Source organism: Odocoileus virginianus, chromosome 29 (assembly GCF_023699985.2).
Source record: "Odocoileus virginianus isolate 20LAN1187 ecotype Illinois chromosome 29, Ovbor_1.2, whole genome shotgun sequence".
NCBI classification, from domain to species: Eukaryota; Metazoa; Chordata; class Mammalia; order Artiodactyla; family Cervidae; genus Odocoileus; species Odocoileus virginianus.
In genome coordinates, this window is record NC_069702.1 from 15,124,329 (window position 1) to 15,140,609 (window position 16,281).

Sequence of the window (16,281 nt, forward strand, 5' to 3'; positions counted from 1 at the left end):
ATGAAACATTTAATGTGTTGCCATCATGTAGCATCAAGACAACAATGATTCAGCTTGGAATAAAGTTGTTATTAAATTCTGCCTGAGTCAGGACATTTAATCAAGGAAAATATATTTTCTCTAAATGTTTGAATTTAAGAGCCAATTTAGAAAGAGTATGTGAAAACAGCATTTTTCATTTTCAGAAATATGGCTCCTATTGCACCACCTCGCATGATATATTAAGTTTCTTGGATGCTAAATGGCTAATGTGAAAACAAAGACTATGATGAATCAGTTACCTCTATGTTCTATATTAAGAAAAAAATACTTGTCACCTATTTTAAATGAAACCGAAATTGCATTTTGGTTTCATTTAATTTCAACCAGTAGCACTAAGTAAATGAACAGTTTTACCCTTTGAAATATCCTTAAGTTTATCAGTAGTTTGTAAATGATTACAACTACAGCCAATAAGACTCTCAAGATATTATTTCCTAATTAAATAATTGCTCAACTGGATGAAACCTTGGTTGACATAAATTAGTAATGAAACTGTCATACCTCAGAGTTCTACCTTTCTTAGGCATTTAAAAATTAGTATGAGCCTTTAGTGACAATCTTTCCTTGGGTTGATTCATGGGAAGAATTTCTTACTGATGTTTATTTTGCTTTGGGTTGGGCTGTAAAACTACTCTACAATAACATAACTTAGGAGGTTGTTATTTTAGAATTATTATATCCTGTGTTGGTTGTGGTCAAGAAAAAGACAGGCTGAAAAACAAGTAATATACCTTTAAAAACATTTACTATTGCCATCAAAAAGAAAAAAAAAATTTAGTTTCTTTCCAGTTAGAATGTCATTAATAATTCACTTCATATAATTTTTGCCATTGTTGTTAAAAACTTATTTATCCTTTACCCCAAATTCTGAATGTAAACATTAACTGTCAAGGTTGATAGCCATGCAATTACCCAGCTTAATTTTGGCTAGAAGATGAATGATTCGCTGCTTTCTTGTGTGTGATGAGTGCGCAGAGCTCTGTATTTTAAGTGGCTCTCTCCCAGAGGGCAAATCTTGTGGGTTTCACTGCCCAGCCCATTCAGAAAAAAATAAAACTCATGGAGGTTACGGCTGAATACTGACCGAAATGACATTGGAGGGACATCTTATAACTTGATGATTTTGCCAGTGTTATTAAAATGGTTTTTCATTTTTCACATTGTTAAATTTAAATTTTTTAAAGATTTTTCAGGCATTAGGAAATATTGTCAAAGTTATCTTTTGGTTTAGTTATTTGTTTTGCATACCCAAAACTTTAAAAGGCTCCATAATAAATAGGTACCCTATTTTTGCTTTGCCCAGCATCTAGCTCTTTTTGTATTCACAGTTCTGTAGTCTGTGAAGCAAAAATGTTTCTCCTTTCCCTGGGTCTGTTATGTACTATCTCTTTTAGTTGACAGAAGTAAACTGTTTTTATCTCCAGTGACTGAGTCAGCAATTATTCTGCAGGTCCCTCTGCCCAAAAAGTGCTTAAAAACACTCCTCTATTTATTTCTGCTAAATAATATACAAGAGTAAAAGCAGATCTTTTCATTCTTTTTGATGCACATGTGTTTTATTATATCAGATAGTTGATGAGTATGCCTTATTAGAATATCATCTAGAATTTTGTAAAGAAAGACTGAAGCATTCCGTTTAATACAGTTCAGCAAAGGTGTATTCAGAATGATTCATCCTGAGAGGAGGAGGGATAAGTAAAAGTTCTCTGTCCTCAAGGACCTTGATGTGTTTCTGAGATAGCACAGGAGGTATTTGTTCAGTTTGAAAAAATGACAAGCTAATTATTGCTGTAGACTGTAAAATGCTATGGCCCAAACCAATGAAATCCACACTCAGAACAGAATATAATTTTGTATACAGAATAATCTCTTGGGATCTTCAAATTAAATTCTTTTATTTTATTAATGAAATTCCAGATATTATAAGTAATGATGTGATCAGTAATACATTTGTATCTAGTCAAATGGTCACATTCTTGATTTTTCATGACCCCAAGGGATGCTAAGATAATTCATACATACTCCTCATCCTTAATTTAGCTAATCTGTATTTTCCCTTCCCAAACTTCTTAAACTTTTAATAATGAATAAAATTTAAATGTATTTTTTCCCCTATGTGATAGTTACTATGTTTGTTTAGGTGGTAAAGAATCAGCCTGCCAGTGCAGGAGACGTGAGAGATGTGGGTTTGATCCCTGGGTTGGGAAGATCCCTTGGAGTAGGAAATGGCAACCAACTCCAGTATTCTTGCCTGAAAAATCCCATGGACAGAGGAGCCTGGCAAACTACATTCTATGGGATCACAAAGAGTCAGACACAACTGAGCAACTGAGCAGGAGCATGAAGTAACCTAAAGAATAAAGGGTTCCAAGAATAAAATTTATGTAATATAGAATATGTAAAATATATAAAATAGCAGCATTTAATTGCTCAAGAATTGGCTGCAAGCTAAGGCATTCATTGAACTCTGGTTTAACATAAGAAATTGTTATTAAGCTAATGAGCATTTTTTGAGCCACATTCAAGACCTTATGCATAGGTGTTTAGGACTCAAAAAATGAAAACTATGATCCTTACTCTTAAAGAATTCAGTCTAGTGGAAGAGGTAAATGAATGAGGAAATAAATTGAATACACAAAAATAAGTGCTGTGGTAGATGCTGAGAACATCAGGGATGGCTTGATAGAGGAGGTGAGTCCTTTTTAGAAAAAATTGTTTTCCATTTCTTATTTTATTTCTCTTTTTAAAATTTATGTTTTAATTGGAGAGTCACTGCTTTACAATGGTGTGTTGGTTTCTGCTGTATAACAACACAAATCAGTCATAATTAGATAATCTATTCCTTCCCAACCCCCCATCCCATCCCTTTCGGTCATCACAGAATGCCACGCTGGGCTCCCTGTGTTATATAGCAGCTTTCCACTAGCTATCTGTTTTACACATGATCATGTATATATGTCAGGGCTACTTTCTCAGTTCGTCCTACCCGCTCCTTCCCCCGCTGTGTCCAAAAGTCCATTCTCTACATCTGTGTGGGAGGTGAGCTCTTGATATTCTTGAAGATAGAATGGAAATTTGCTGTATGTAGCAGAGGGAGAAAGGGCATTTCAGGCAAAGAGAACAAAATGTGCAAAGGCATTGCGTTTTGAAAAGATATGTGAGAAGTTCATTGTGGCTTGGACCTTGAGGTTGTGGTAGGGAGTGGGAAATGAAATTGGAACAGCATATTGGTTACACCATGAAGGGCATTGTACCCAGACAAAAGAATCTGGGCCTTTATAGAGCAGCTAGTGGGAAATCAAGGGAAACTGTTAAAAAAGGAAGGATGTAATCGCATTTGCTAAGAAGATAATTGTGGCAGGAAAATGGAGTGGAGGTGAGATTGAGGTGGGACTGAGAGACCAGATAGAGCACCGTGTCATTAATTTGGGATAGAAATCAGAAAAGCCTGTATTAATTAGTGGCAGTAGAAATGGGGGCTAATGGTCATACTTTGAATGTATTTCTGAAAGAAAATAGGTAGGATTTTGGTGTAGATGGTTAAGAAGAGGAGGGACTCCAGAATCAGTTTTTTGCTTGAGAGATTTGAGGATGTTGATTCCATTAACCATGAAAAGAAAGGAGGGAATGTTTTCATTTAGTTACTCAATCATGTCGGGCTCTGTGACCCCATGGACCATAGTCTCCCGGGCTCCTCTGTCCATGGGATTTCCAGGTAAGAATACTGGAGTGGGTTGCCATTTCCCTCTCTGGGGAATCTAGGGATTGAGCCCAAGACCCCTGCATTGGCAGGTGGATTCTTTACCGCTGAGCCACCTGGGAAGCCCAAGTTAGGAATGAAAAGATATGCTTATTTCAGGTTTTTTTTTAAGTGCTTGTTGAAATAGCCAAGTTGGCAGGCATTTGAAAAAAACTGGTCTGGGACTTGAAGACAGGGTAGAACCGGAGATACAGACTTGGGAACCATGAGCATCTAAAATGGCTTCTAGAATGTGGATGAAATCATATATCTAAAAGTGTAGAAGCTGGCAAAAGACAGGAAACTCCTAGGTCAGAGAAGGAAGACTATTACGTATAGCATATCAGGCAGCACAAGCTTTGTGTTCAGGTCATTTGTGCGCCCGCAAGCCTTAGGGAGCTGATGTGCCGTGGTCCAGGCGAATACTACACAAGCAGGAGGGGTTCCATCACAGCGGAGGGACCCTGAGTTTAGGAACCCCCAATCAATTATAAGGGAACTGCAACCTTTGCCCAACATTATCTTAATTTGTTTGTTAACAAATGTGCCCTCTGCTCTAAAGAGACATACTCCTTCAGTCTTTCAAGGTTGTTCTCTTACAAACATCCTTGAAAAGGTTATCCGGTGGTGTGTGGGTCAGGGGAGTCAGTTCCTTTGCTTGCACGATAGGCAGAAATGTGAGAGATCCATGGAGGACAGTTTCCCAACAAGTAGTTTCTAAGTATTCTTTTCTTCCTGTCTCTCTTAAACCTTCCCTGCAACTGTTTTTTTTTTTTTTTTCCCCTTTCCTTGGCCACACTTCGTGGCGAGCTGACCAGGGATCCACCCCGTGCCCCTGGGTTGGAAATGCAGAGTCTTAACCAAAGAACCACCAGGGAAGTCCCTAAACCCTTCCTTTTTGTGTTTCTTATTGTCTCCTCTTTATTCGCTTTTAAGGTATGATTTAATCCACCAGAAGTATTTTTTAGTAATAGGTATCTCTAGTGACAAAATTCAGTAGAAATAAAAAATATATCTTTAAACCTATGAAAATAAAAATTCAGGCCCCGAAGTGCTATGGCAGCAAAGGGTTGCAAAAGAAGTAGTTTTTGAATGCACTATTGAAGTAGATACTTCACTGTCTTTAATAAAAATTCAACATCAGGAGTGATCTGCTTTTAACATTTTTGTTTATTTAATTTATTTTTGGCTGCGCTGAGTCTTTGCTGCTCCAGTGGACTTTCTCTGGTTGCCAAGAGCTGGGGCTGCTCTCTAGTTGCGGTGCGTGGACTTCTCATTGCTGTGGCTTCTCTTGTTGCAGAGCGTGACTCTGGAGTGCCAGGGTCAGTAGTTGTGGCACATGGGCTTAGTTGTCCCATGTGGAATCTTCCTGGACCAGGGATCAAACCTGTGTCCCCTGCATTAGCAGGTGGAGTCTTAACCACTCGACCATTAGGGAAGTCCAGGAACGATCTTCGTGACAAAATCTCATCCACTGTTTATGATTAAGCTTAATTACAGTTATGCTTTGAGTAAAGGCAATTTCTAAAATTACAACAATATTATGCTTAGTGAAATGTCAGACACAGAAAGACAAATACTGTACCTATCATTTATCTAAGTCTAAATCTGGAATCTAAACATTAAAACAAATGGATAAATATAACAAAACAGAAACAGACTCATACACGGAGAAAACAAACTAGTGGTTACCAGTGGGATGGGGGAAGGAGGGGGAAGTAGATGTAGGGAACTTAGAGATACAAACTACAACGTATAAAATAAATAATCTACGGGGATATATTGTACATCACAGAGAATACTGCCAATATTTAGAGGAGTATAATCTATAAAAATAGTGAACCACTATGTTATACACTTGAAACTAATATAATGTTGTAAGTCAACTATACTTCAATAAAAATATTCATTAATTAAATTACTAAATAAACTTTAAAAATGAGTGTAAATAATAGGTATAAAAGTCTGCCACACAGTAGATGCTCAAGTGAAAGTGATAGTCACTCAGTCGTGTCCGACTCTTTGCGGCCCCATGGGTTCTACAGTCCATGGGATTCTCCAAGCCATAATACTGGAGTGGGTAGAAGTTCCCTTCTCCAGCGGATCTTCCTAAACCCAGGGACTGAATGTTGCAGGCAGTTTCTTTACTAGCTGAGCCACCATGGAAGCCCATAGATGCTCAAGTGTACTTGTTAATATTATTGTTGTGGCTGATTTGTGTTATTGTGACACTCTTAAGTAATTGCCAATAATAAAATGAGTATTACAAAAAATAAAAAATAAAATCACAACAAAATAATTTTATTTGATTTTGCCTTAGTTACAAAATTCATAGGCAAATTAATAAAATTCATATTTTATTCATATTTTGAAAATTCATATTCAAAACAAAATAAAATAATTATTACTGAATTTAATAATACGTGATGTGGTCATTAATAGTACAAGTCATAAATTTCTATAAGATAATGTCAATGTATTAGTTTTACTTGATGGACACACACACATAATTTTCACTGTAAATATTAAAAGATTAGGGTCAAACTACAAACTGTCCCAAATCTGGATGACTGTATTGCACTGTGGATAGCATTATTGCTATTCATTTAGTTATTCATCTCCTCTATTTTTAGGCAAGCAAGAGCATTGTGCTCACCTACCTCCTTGAGATGAGGTGTAGCCATGTGATTAGCTTTGACTTACGTAACTGTGTGTAGAAGTGATTGTATGTTACTCTCAGGAGGAGACGTTTATCACCAGTATTGTGGAAGCATGTGCTGATAAGGAGGTGTCGTAATACCAAAGCAGAGTCTAGAAAGTGGACCACAAAGTAAAGCAAGCCTCAGAGGATTTCATGTGGGTAAGAATTAAACTTTAATTCAACTAAAGCTCTGACATTTGAGGTTTTGTTTTTCTTTTTCTTTCTTCTTGGCTGAATATCTACTTTATAATGATGCTACTGAATTTTTTTTAATTCTGAATTCTGATGCATATTGAATGATCTAAGAGCCTTGTAGATCTAATGCATCCATGCCTGTTCCCCCTGCCCCCCTAATTGTCCACTGTCATATTTTAATGCCACTGGATTTTACTGTGAGATCCACACTCAGTGGTATGGATACTGGCTATGTATGTTTCCGCTTCTGAGTCCTGAATGAACTAGTTCACTCTGGGCCCAAGCTCAGAATGTTTGTGAGAAAGATGTCTCTTAGTGTATGTCTATATGGAAAAGCTTTTGTCCTTGAAGTAGATGGTAAATCTATACACCAGGCCACTGTGGTGACTTAAATGCAATCCTTGAAAGGTACTGATAATAATACATAATAACCTATAGATTACTTCTGAGATTTACTTATTTTCTTCCCTGAGAAGTTCTGAGATGCCTGACTTTTACAGTATAATGTGTCTTATGCCTTTTTTTTTTTTTTTAATGTGCTCTTCTTTGGTAGAATATAGTTTTCAAGGAAATTATTTTATTTAAATAAACCTAAATGAACTTAAAATGCCATGTTATATTGCTTCTGATTCTTTTGTATCCTAAGTATTTCAAATAGAATATTTATAAATGAAAAAAATAGATACAAATTCATTAACTCTTTTCCCTAATCTTTACTGAGTCCTTCTTAGTGTTCAGTTGCTTGGTCATGTCCGACTCTTTGTAACCCCATGCACTGTAGCCCGCCAGGCTTCTCTGTCCTTCACTGTCTCCCAGAGTTTGCTCAAACTCATGTCCATTGAGTCAGTGATGTCATGCAGCCATTTCATCCTCTGTCATCTTCTTCTCCTCCTCCCTTCAATCTTTCCCAGCATCAGAGTCTTTTCCAGTGAGTCAGTTCTCCCCATCAGTTGGCCAAAGTATTGGAGCTTCAGCTTCAGTATTAGTCCTTCCAATGAATATTCAGGGTTGATTTCCTTTAGAATTGACTGGTTTGATCTTCTGGCCGTCCAAGGGAGTCTCAAGAGTCTCCTCCAATACCATAGTTCGAAAGCATAAATTCTTCAGCACTTAGCCTTCTTGATGGCCTAACTCTCACATCCTTACATGACTACTACAAAAACCATAGCATTGACCACATGCACTTTTGTCAGCAAAGTGATTTCTCTGCTTTTTAATATGCTGTCTAGGTTTGTCATAGCTTTTCTTCCAAGGAGCAAGTGTCTTTTAATTTAATGGCTGCAGTCACCATCCGCAGTGGCTTTGCAGTCCAAGAAAATATCTGTCACTGTTTCCATTGTTTCCCCCATCTATTTGCCGTGAAGTGATGGGACTGGTTGCCATGATCTTAGTTTTCTGAATGTTGAGCTTTAAGCCGCTTTCTCACTGTCTTTCACTTTTGTCAAGAGGCTTTCTAGATCCTCTTTGCTTTCTGCTGTAAGGGTGGTGTTATCTGTGTATCTGAGGTTATTGTTATTTTTTCCTGAAATCTTGATTCCAGCTTGTGCTTCATTCAGCCCAGCATTTTGCATGATGTACTCTGCATATAAGTTAAATAAGCAGGGTAACAATGTACAGCCTTGATATTCCTTTCCCAGTTTTGAACTAGTCTGTTGTTCCAAGTCCAGTTCTAACTGTTGCTTCTTGACCTGCATACAGATTTCTCAGGAGGCAGGTCAGGTGATCTGGTATTCCCATGTCTTGAAGAATTTTCCGCAGTTTGTTGTGATCCACACTGTACAAGGCTTTAGCGTAGTTGATAAAGCCGAAGAAGATGTTTTTCTGGAATTCTCTTGCTTTTTCTTTGATCCAACTGATGTTGGTAATTTGATTTTTGGTTCCTCTCCCTTTTCTAAATCCAGCTTATACATCTGCAAGTTCTCACTTCATGTACTGTTGAAGCCTAGCTTGGGGGATTTTGAGCGTTACCTTGCTAGAATGGGCTTCCCTGGTGGCTCAGGTGGAAAGCATCTGTATCAGATGCAGGAGACCCAGGTTCAATCCTGGGATCTGAAAGATCCCCTGGAGAAGGAAATGGCAACCCACTCTAGTACCCTTGCCTGGAAAATCCCATGGACAGAGGATCCTGGTAGGCCACAGTCCGTGGGGTTGCACAGAGTCAGACACGACTGAGCGACTTCACTTTCACTTTGCTATAATGAGAGGTGAGGGCAATTGTGCAGGAGTTTGAACATTCTTGGCATTGCCCTTCTTTGGGATTGTTATTTTTAGCCAAGAATTGTGCTAAGCACTGAGAATACAATACAAAACCAAAACAGACACTGTTGCAATTTTCACAGACAGACATAAAGTGAATATATAGTTATAAGGTAAGACTGTCGTCTAAGAGAGAGAAATATAATTCCGTGAGAATATATAATGTTCATATATAATATACAGGAGGTCAGAAAAAACTTTCCTAGTTTCCAGAGTATGAATGGGAGTCAACTGGGCAAAGAGAGGATGAAGGGAAGGCCCTGAAACACAGACGGGGAGAACCGCATAAGCAAAGGCCCCCTGGCACGAGAGAGCATGGCACATTGCATGTGGCAGGAATGCAGAGAGTAAGGGATGAGTGGGCTAGACAATGTAGAGTATTATGGCCCTTTAAATGGAGACTGGCTTTTATCTTAAGAGCAATAAGAAGCCATCCAGAGTTTTTAAACCTGAGGCTTATGTGACCAGATTAAGTTTCGGAAAAGAACATTCTGTTGGCAGCATGAGAAAGGTCCTGGGATGAAGAGGCTGGATGAGACTGTCATAGCAGATCAGAGTAGAAAGGAAGGGGTATGTGTGTGTTCTGGTTTGTCTGACTCTTTGCAGTCCCATGGACTGTAGCCCACCAGGCTCCTTTTTCCATGGAACTTTCCAGGCCAGAATACTGGAGCCGGTTGGCGTTTCCTTCTCTGGGGGATCTTCCTAACCCAGGGATTGAACCTGCATCTCCTGCATTGACAGACAGATTCTTTACCACTGTGCCACCTGGGAATATTCTGGAAAGGAAGATGGTTAAGACTAGAGAGTGGTCATAGTGGTGGAGTAAAGTGGACTAGTAGAGAGATACTTCAGATTCACTTTCTAGAACTTCATGATGAATTGAGCATTCTGGGTGAGGGAAAAGGTGAATGTCAAAGAATACAATACATAGTTCCCCGGCTTGTATAACTGGATGGATGGTAGTGATTTCACTGAGAACATAGTGGAAGAGAAACTGGTTTGAATGTGGGTGTACGTAGGAAAGGATCACAAATGCGATGTGAGACCTGTAGGTTTCAAATGCCTTTGAGATAGCCATGGTGAAATGTTAAGTAGATGTTTGAGAATATATATCTGGAATTCAGATGAGAGGTCTGAGACATGAGACAGAATTTTTATAAAGGTATTTGTAGATAATTTGTTATGATGGAGTTCAATAGTGAGTGACAGAAAATCCGAGATAACAAGGGCTTAAGAAAGCAGGTGTTTCCCTCATAGAAGTTTAGTACAAGGCTGTTCAATAGAAGTACAGTGCAAATCACATATGTAATTGAAAATTCTCTAGCAGCCATGTTAAAAAGGTAAAAAGAAACAGGTGTAATTAATTTGAGTGATATATTTTAGTCACTCAATATGTACAAAATATTATAGCTAGACATGTAACCAATATAAAATTATTGAGATATTTTACATTTTTTAAATAGGAGTCTGATATGCATTTTCCATTTTCAGCTCAGCTTGAATTTGCTGTATTTCAAATGCTTGATGGCCACACATGGTTGAAGAGTAGTGTATGGGACATTGCAGGTCTAGAGGCAGGAGGTCCAGGCGTGATGTAACACTTGGCAGTGTTGGAGACCCAGACTTCTTCTGTATGACCTCCATTCACAAGGTCACTTCTTCTTCCAGAAGAGCTGATGCAGTTCCATTCACAAGGTCTGCATTCCACTAACGGGGAGGAAGACAAGGAAAGAGAAGAGTATGTCTTTTCCCTTTAAGGTTGCATCTTAGAACTGTGTATACCACTTTTATCTGCATCTTTTTGATAAGAATGTAGTCACATGGCTTAAAGACCCTGTGCTTAACTACAGGGAAGTCTGGAAAATGTAGCTTTTATTTCAGGTGGCTGAATGAGTAGATACAAATCAAGAGTTCTCTTGCTACAGAACCTGTTGGGGAACAACCATCAGTCTTTGCCAGTGTCTGCTCTGTACATCCTTCTTGCTGTGTAAATAATACATTCGCTGCTGTCTTCTAAGAGAGATAATTTCAAAGTCTCAGTCAGATCAAAGGCCCAAAGTCTAGGATCTGAATGATGTACGATCTTTTCTACCAGTTCTAAATGTGGCTCCTCTTGGTTCAATGAGCTACCAACTGAAGGATAAGTTATTGGCTTCTCTTACCTTATACCATGGTGGTATAGGAACAAGATAGCTAAAATAGAAGCACCCATTTGGTAAAGGGAAGAACAAGTAACCCCCAAATTCCAATATACAGAAATAGGAAAGACTGTCTTCTCTGGGAGGAGGGTAAGTTCTGGATTAGCCCCTCCTCACCCCACCCCCTTTGCAATTCCTGGTTCTGCTTCCCTGGAGGAACTCCCTTGCCCATCATCCTCTTTAGCCCTGCCACTGCCCTCTGGGAGATTCTTCATTGTTCATTATCTTCCAGTGAGGTGGCCGTTGGAGAGGCAACTGTATCCATTACTTTCTGTTGGTTCAGATTTAGATGCCCAGTGTGTTATTGGAATTGAACAGTCTCAGCCTTTTGCAACCTGGTCTTGTGGGAATTCTTTGGCAATAGAGTGCTCTGTAATCTAGTACGCTTCCAGTCTATTTGCCACTGATCAGTTGCATATGTAAGTAGTGACAGCCAAAATATTTGTCTAGACATAATTTTTTTTGCATGAAAATTCTGGTACCTCTTGGTAGCCTTTGAGTTCTGTTCATTTCCCATCACTCAGCTAATGGTAACTAGGGAGTCAACTAAAGCAATGGACAGGTTGGAGAAGGCAGAAGTCTTAAATCCATCTCTTTAGGAACTTTGGTAAGATAGGGTATATGTACTGTTAAGATTGTGATTTCCAGGCAGTGAAAGTGTTAGTTGCCCAGTCGTGTCTGACTCTTTGTGATCCCATGGACTGTAGCCCTCCAGGCTCCTCTTTGGAATTCTCCAGGCAAGAATACTGGAGTGGGTTGCCTTTCCCTTCTCCAGGGGATCTTCCCAACCCAGGGATCGAACCCAGGTCTCCTGTGGTTTGTAAGGCACTGCTTAAAACTATTTCATTTAGGGGAGAGAAGACTTGGCTTTTTAAATCTCCACACATCACATTAGTCGCTCAGTCGTGTCCGACTCTTTGTGACCCCATGGGCTGTAGCCCACTAGGCTCCTCTGTCCATAGACTTACCCAAACAAGAATACTGGAGGGGGTTGCCATTTCCTACTCCAGGGGATCTTCCCAAGTGAGGGATCGAACATGGTTCTCCCACACTGCAGGCCAACTCTTTACCCACTGAGCCACCAGGGAAGCCCTAATTGATCAGATTTTCAGTTCCCTTTGTTTGCAGGCTATCAGCAGAGTAGCTCTCTCTCAGCAGAACTGAAGTCCTTTTCAGCTTTGCTTGAAATCTGGCTAGCTGTAACTGAAGCTTGTAAGAATTAGACATAGCCAACAAGGATTCTTATATTTTCTGACCATTTTCCAAGTACCACATTCTTCATTAGCAAGTGGTCTACATTCTGAGTTATTGTAAGTAACAGTTTTATTAAATATTTCTAAGACCAAAGAGGCTTCTTTGAAGGCTCAGTGGTAAAGAATCTGCCTGCCAATGCAGGAGATGTGGGTCAGGAAGATCCCTGGGTTGGGAGAAGGAAATGGCAACCCACTCCAGTATTCTTTTTTTTTTTTTTTTTTTTTTTAACGCTTCACGAATTTGCGTGTCATCCTTGCGCAGGGGCCATGCTAATCTTCTCTGTATCGTTCCAATTTTTTTAGTATATGTGCTGCCGAAGCGAGCACCCACTCCAGTATTCTTGACTGGGAAATCCCAAGGACAGAGGAGTCTGGTGGGCCACAGTCCATGGGATCACAAAAGAGCCATGACTTAGCAACCGAACAACAACAAAAGCCCTAAGAAGGGTTGCTACCTTTCCAGCCCATAGAAAGTGTTCCAACTACTTTCACTAAAAACCAGTGCCACGTAGTTCAGGTTCTGTGTTTGAAGCAGCATACTTGGTACACAGAATTTTGTCTTATTACCTTGACTGTGTGTGGCAGAAAATCTCAATAACAATGACCTAGAAAAAAAGTTTTTTCTCTCTTGTAAATGTCTTGAAGTAGTCAGTTCAAGGCTGGTTTGGCAGTCCCCTGTGTCAGGGATCCAAGGCCCTTTTATCTTGTTCTGTTGAGGGTGAACCTCCATCCCCAAGGTTACTTCATGACCCGAGCTGGCTGCTCTCAGAGTGTGAAACATGAGTTGATGATGGAGATGCTTTGTGGATGGTGTTATGCTGTTTGTCATACTGTTGCCTGGTCTTAACTTGGAAATAGTTCTTGATTGCTCATTGATCAGAAATTTAATTATTATAATTCTAACCTCAGGTTTTTGATACTGCAGTATGTTTCTACTTTTCTCAAGGATAACCTTTGAATTCTCAAAATAAAGCTAACTTTTGTATATACGTGAGAGATTGGGTCACCACAGCAAATGAACATAACAATGATGGCAAACCTGGTGTTTGGTAACTGCCGCTCTTCTGTGTAATGATATCTGTAACCCTCTTGTTGTTTTACAGCCGCTCAGTCATGTCCAACTCTTTGTGACCCCATGGACTGAACCCCCTACATATTGATTTTTTTTTTTTGCTTGTGTGATAGCAGTGTTCTATTGTTTTGGAAAAATTATTGTTTTTCAAAAAATTTAACTCAAAAAAAATTATTGAATCACTTATGATTTGAGATCAAGAACAATGACCCCAAAAACTCAATTTATACAGAAAGATAACTACTCCAAACAGGTTTGTGTTTATGAGAGTCTCAATGAGGAGTAACTGTAATGTAGAAGTGGAAAACTTCTATTTAAAAATTAATTTTTACCCCCAGTGCAAAGATTTTCTGTACAAATGGAATGTAAAAATACTAATTTTGAAACTGATACAGCTCTATTTGGGAATCTTCATTTACACATAATAAAATTCAAGAAAATGAAGATGAACTTGAAATATTTTCCTTTAAAATATCAGTAAAACAAGACAATCATTATCAATCAAAACATTGTAGTCTCTGAAACAAAAAATTGCTTCCAAAGTTCATCTCAAAGTCATCAAATAATAAACAGAGTTAATTGAAAATGAAGGGCCAGAGAAAATTATTTGGAGATGACACATGTAATTATTCCTTTCCATTTCTTCCAATGAATATATAGTCAGAACACTTTTTCAGCAGCTGGAAAAAACTTTAGAAAATTTTGTTCAAGGATTAATCGTGACAAATAATTGAAGCCTTCCTTCTTATGGCTTCCCAGGTGGTGCTAGTGGTAAAGAACCAGCCGCAAATGCAGGAGACATAAGAGATGTGAGTTCAATCCCTGGGGCACGGCAACCCACTCCAGTATTCTTGCCTGGAAAATCCCATGGACAGAAGAGCCTGGTGGGCTGTGGTCCTTAGGGTCACAAAGAGTCAGACACGACTGAAGCAGCTTAGCACGCATGCACATTGTTCCCATAAAGCATTTTTACTAAAAGTGTATGCTTTATTTCTTAAAAGGGATCCGATTGGAAAAGAAGAAGTAGAGCTCGTAGTGTTTGCAGATGACATGATACTGTACATGCTGCCAAGTCACTTCAGTCGTGTCCAACTCTGTGCATAGATGGACCCACAAGGCTCCCCCATCCCTGGGATTCTCCAGGCAAGAACACTGGGTTGCCATTTACTTCTCCAGTGCGTGAAAGTGAAAAGTGAAAATGAAGTCGCTCAGTCATGTCCAACTCTTAGTGACCCCATGGACTGCAGCCTACCATGATCTGTGGGATTTTCCAAGCAAGAGTACTGGAGTGGGGTGCCGTTGCCTTCTCCAATACTGTGCATAGAAAATTACTAGAGCTGATCAGTGAATTTAGCAAAGTTGAAGGATACAAAATCAATACACAGAAATCACTTGCATTTCTATAGACTAACGATGAAAAATCAGAAAGAGAAATTAAGGAATCACTCCCATTCACCATTGCAACAAAAATAATTAAATATCTAGGAATAAACTTACCTAAGGAGACAAAAGAACTGTACACAGAAAATTATAAGACACTAATGAAAGAAATCAAAGATGACAAAAACAGATGGAGAGATGTTCCATGTTCCTGGGTAGGAAAATCAATATTGTGAAAATGACTATTACCACCAAACGCAATCTACAGGTTCAATGCAATCCCTATAAATTGCCAATGGCATTTTTCACAATTCATATGGAAACACAAAAGACCCCAAATAGCCAGCACAGTCTTGACAAAGAAGAATGGAGTTGAAGGATTCAACCTTCCTGACTTTAGATTATACTACAAAGCTGCAGTCGTCAGGACAGTATGGTACTGGCACAAAAACAGAAATATAGACCAAAGGAACAAGATAAAAAGCCCAGAAATAAAGGCATCCATGCCCCTATGGGTACCTTGTTTTTGACAAAGGAAGCAAGAATATACAATGGGACAAAGACAGCCTTTTCAATAAATGGTGCTGGGAAAACTGGACAGCTACATGTAAAAAAATGAAATTAGAGCACTTCCTAACACCATACACAAAGATAAACTCAAAATGGATTAAAGACCTAAATGTAAGACCAGAAATTATAAAACTCTTAGAGGAAAATAGGTAGAACACTCGATGACATAAATCAAAGCAAGATCCTCTATGACTCATCTCCTAGAGTAATGGAAATAAAAACAGAAGTAAACAAGTGGAACCTGATTAAACTTAAAAGCTTTTGCACAGCAAAGGAAACTATAAGTAAGGAGAAAAGACAACCGTCAGAATGGGAGAAAATAATAGCAAATGAAACAGCTGACAAAGGATTAATTTCCAAAATATCCAAGCAGCTCATGTAACTCAATGCTAGAAAAAGAACAACCCAATCAAAAAGTGGGAAAAAGACTTAAACAGACATTTCTTTTTTTTTTTTTTTTTTAGTTGGAGGCTAATTACTTTACAATATTGTAGTGGGTTTTGTCATACATTGACATGAATCAGCCATGGATTTAAAAAATATGGAATGCTTCACGAATTTGCGTGTCATCCTTGTGCAGGGGCCATGCTAATCTTCTCTGTATCGTTCCAATTTTAGTATATGTGCTGCCGAAGTGAGCACAAACAGACATTTCTTAAAGAAGACATATAGATGGCTAACAAACATATTAAAAGATGCTCAATATCACTCATTATTAGAGAAATGCAAATCAAAACTACAATGAGATATCCCCTCACCCTGGTGAGAGCGGCCATCATAAAAAAGTCTACAAACAATGAATGCTGGAGAGGGTGTGGAGAAAAGGGAACACTCTTGCACTGTTGGTGGGAATATAAATTGATACAATCACTATG

The 16,281-nt window shown here is 38.8% G+C and overlaps 1 protein-coding gene and 2 non-coding genes across 3 annotated transcripts in view; 1 reads left to right on the forward strand and 2 right to left on the reverse strand.

Moving 5' to 3' along the window:
- The window catches only part of MAPK10 (mitogen-activated protein kinase 10), a 589,148-nt gene that overhangs the window by 32,067 nt on the left and 540,800 nt on the right, over positions 1 to 16,281 (forward strand). The gene's annotated exons all lie outside the window — the stretch shown is intronic.
- On the reverse strand, positions 12,602 to 12,711 carry LOC139032086 (U6 spliceosomal RNA). The gene has a single exon (XR_011484634.1). It is a non-coding gene; the product is annotated as a U6 spliceosomal RNA (small nuclear RNA).
- Positions 15,942 to 16,048, reverse strand: LOC139032073 (U6 spliceosomal RNA). The gene has a single exon (XR_011484622.1). It is a non-coding gene; the product is annotated as a U6 spliceosomal RNA (small nuclear RNA).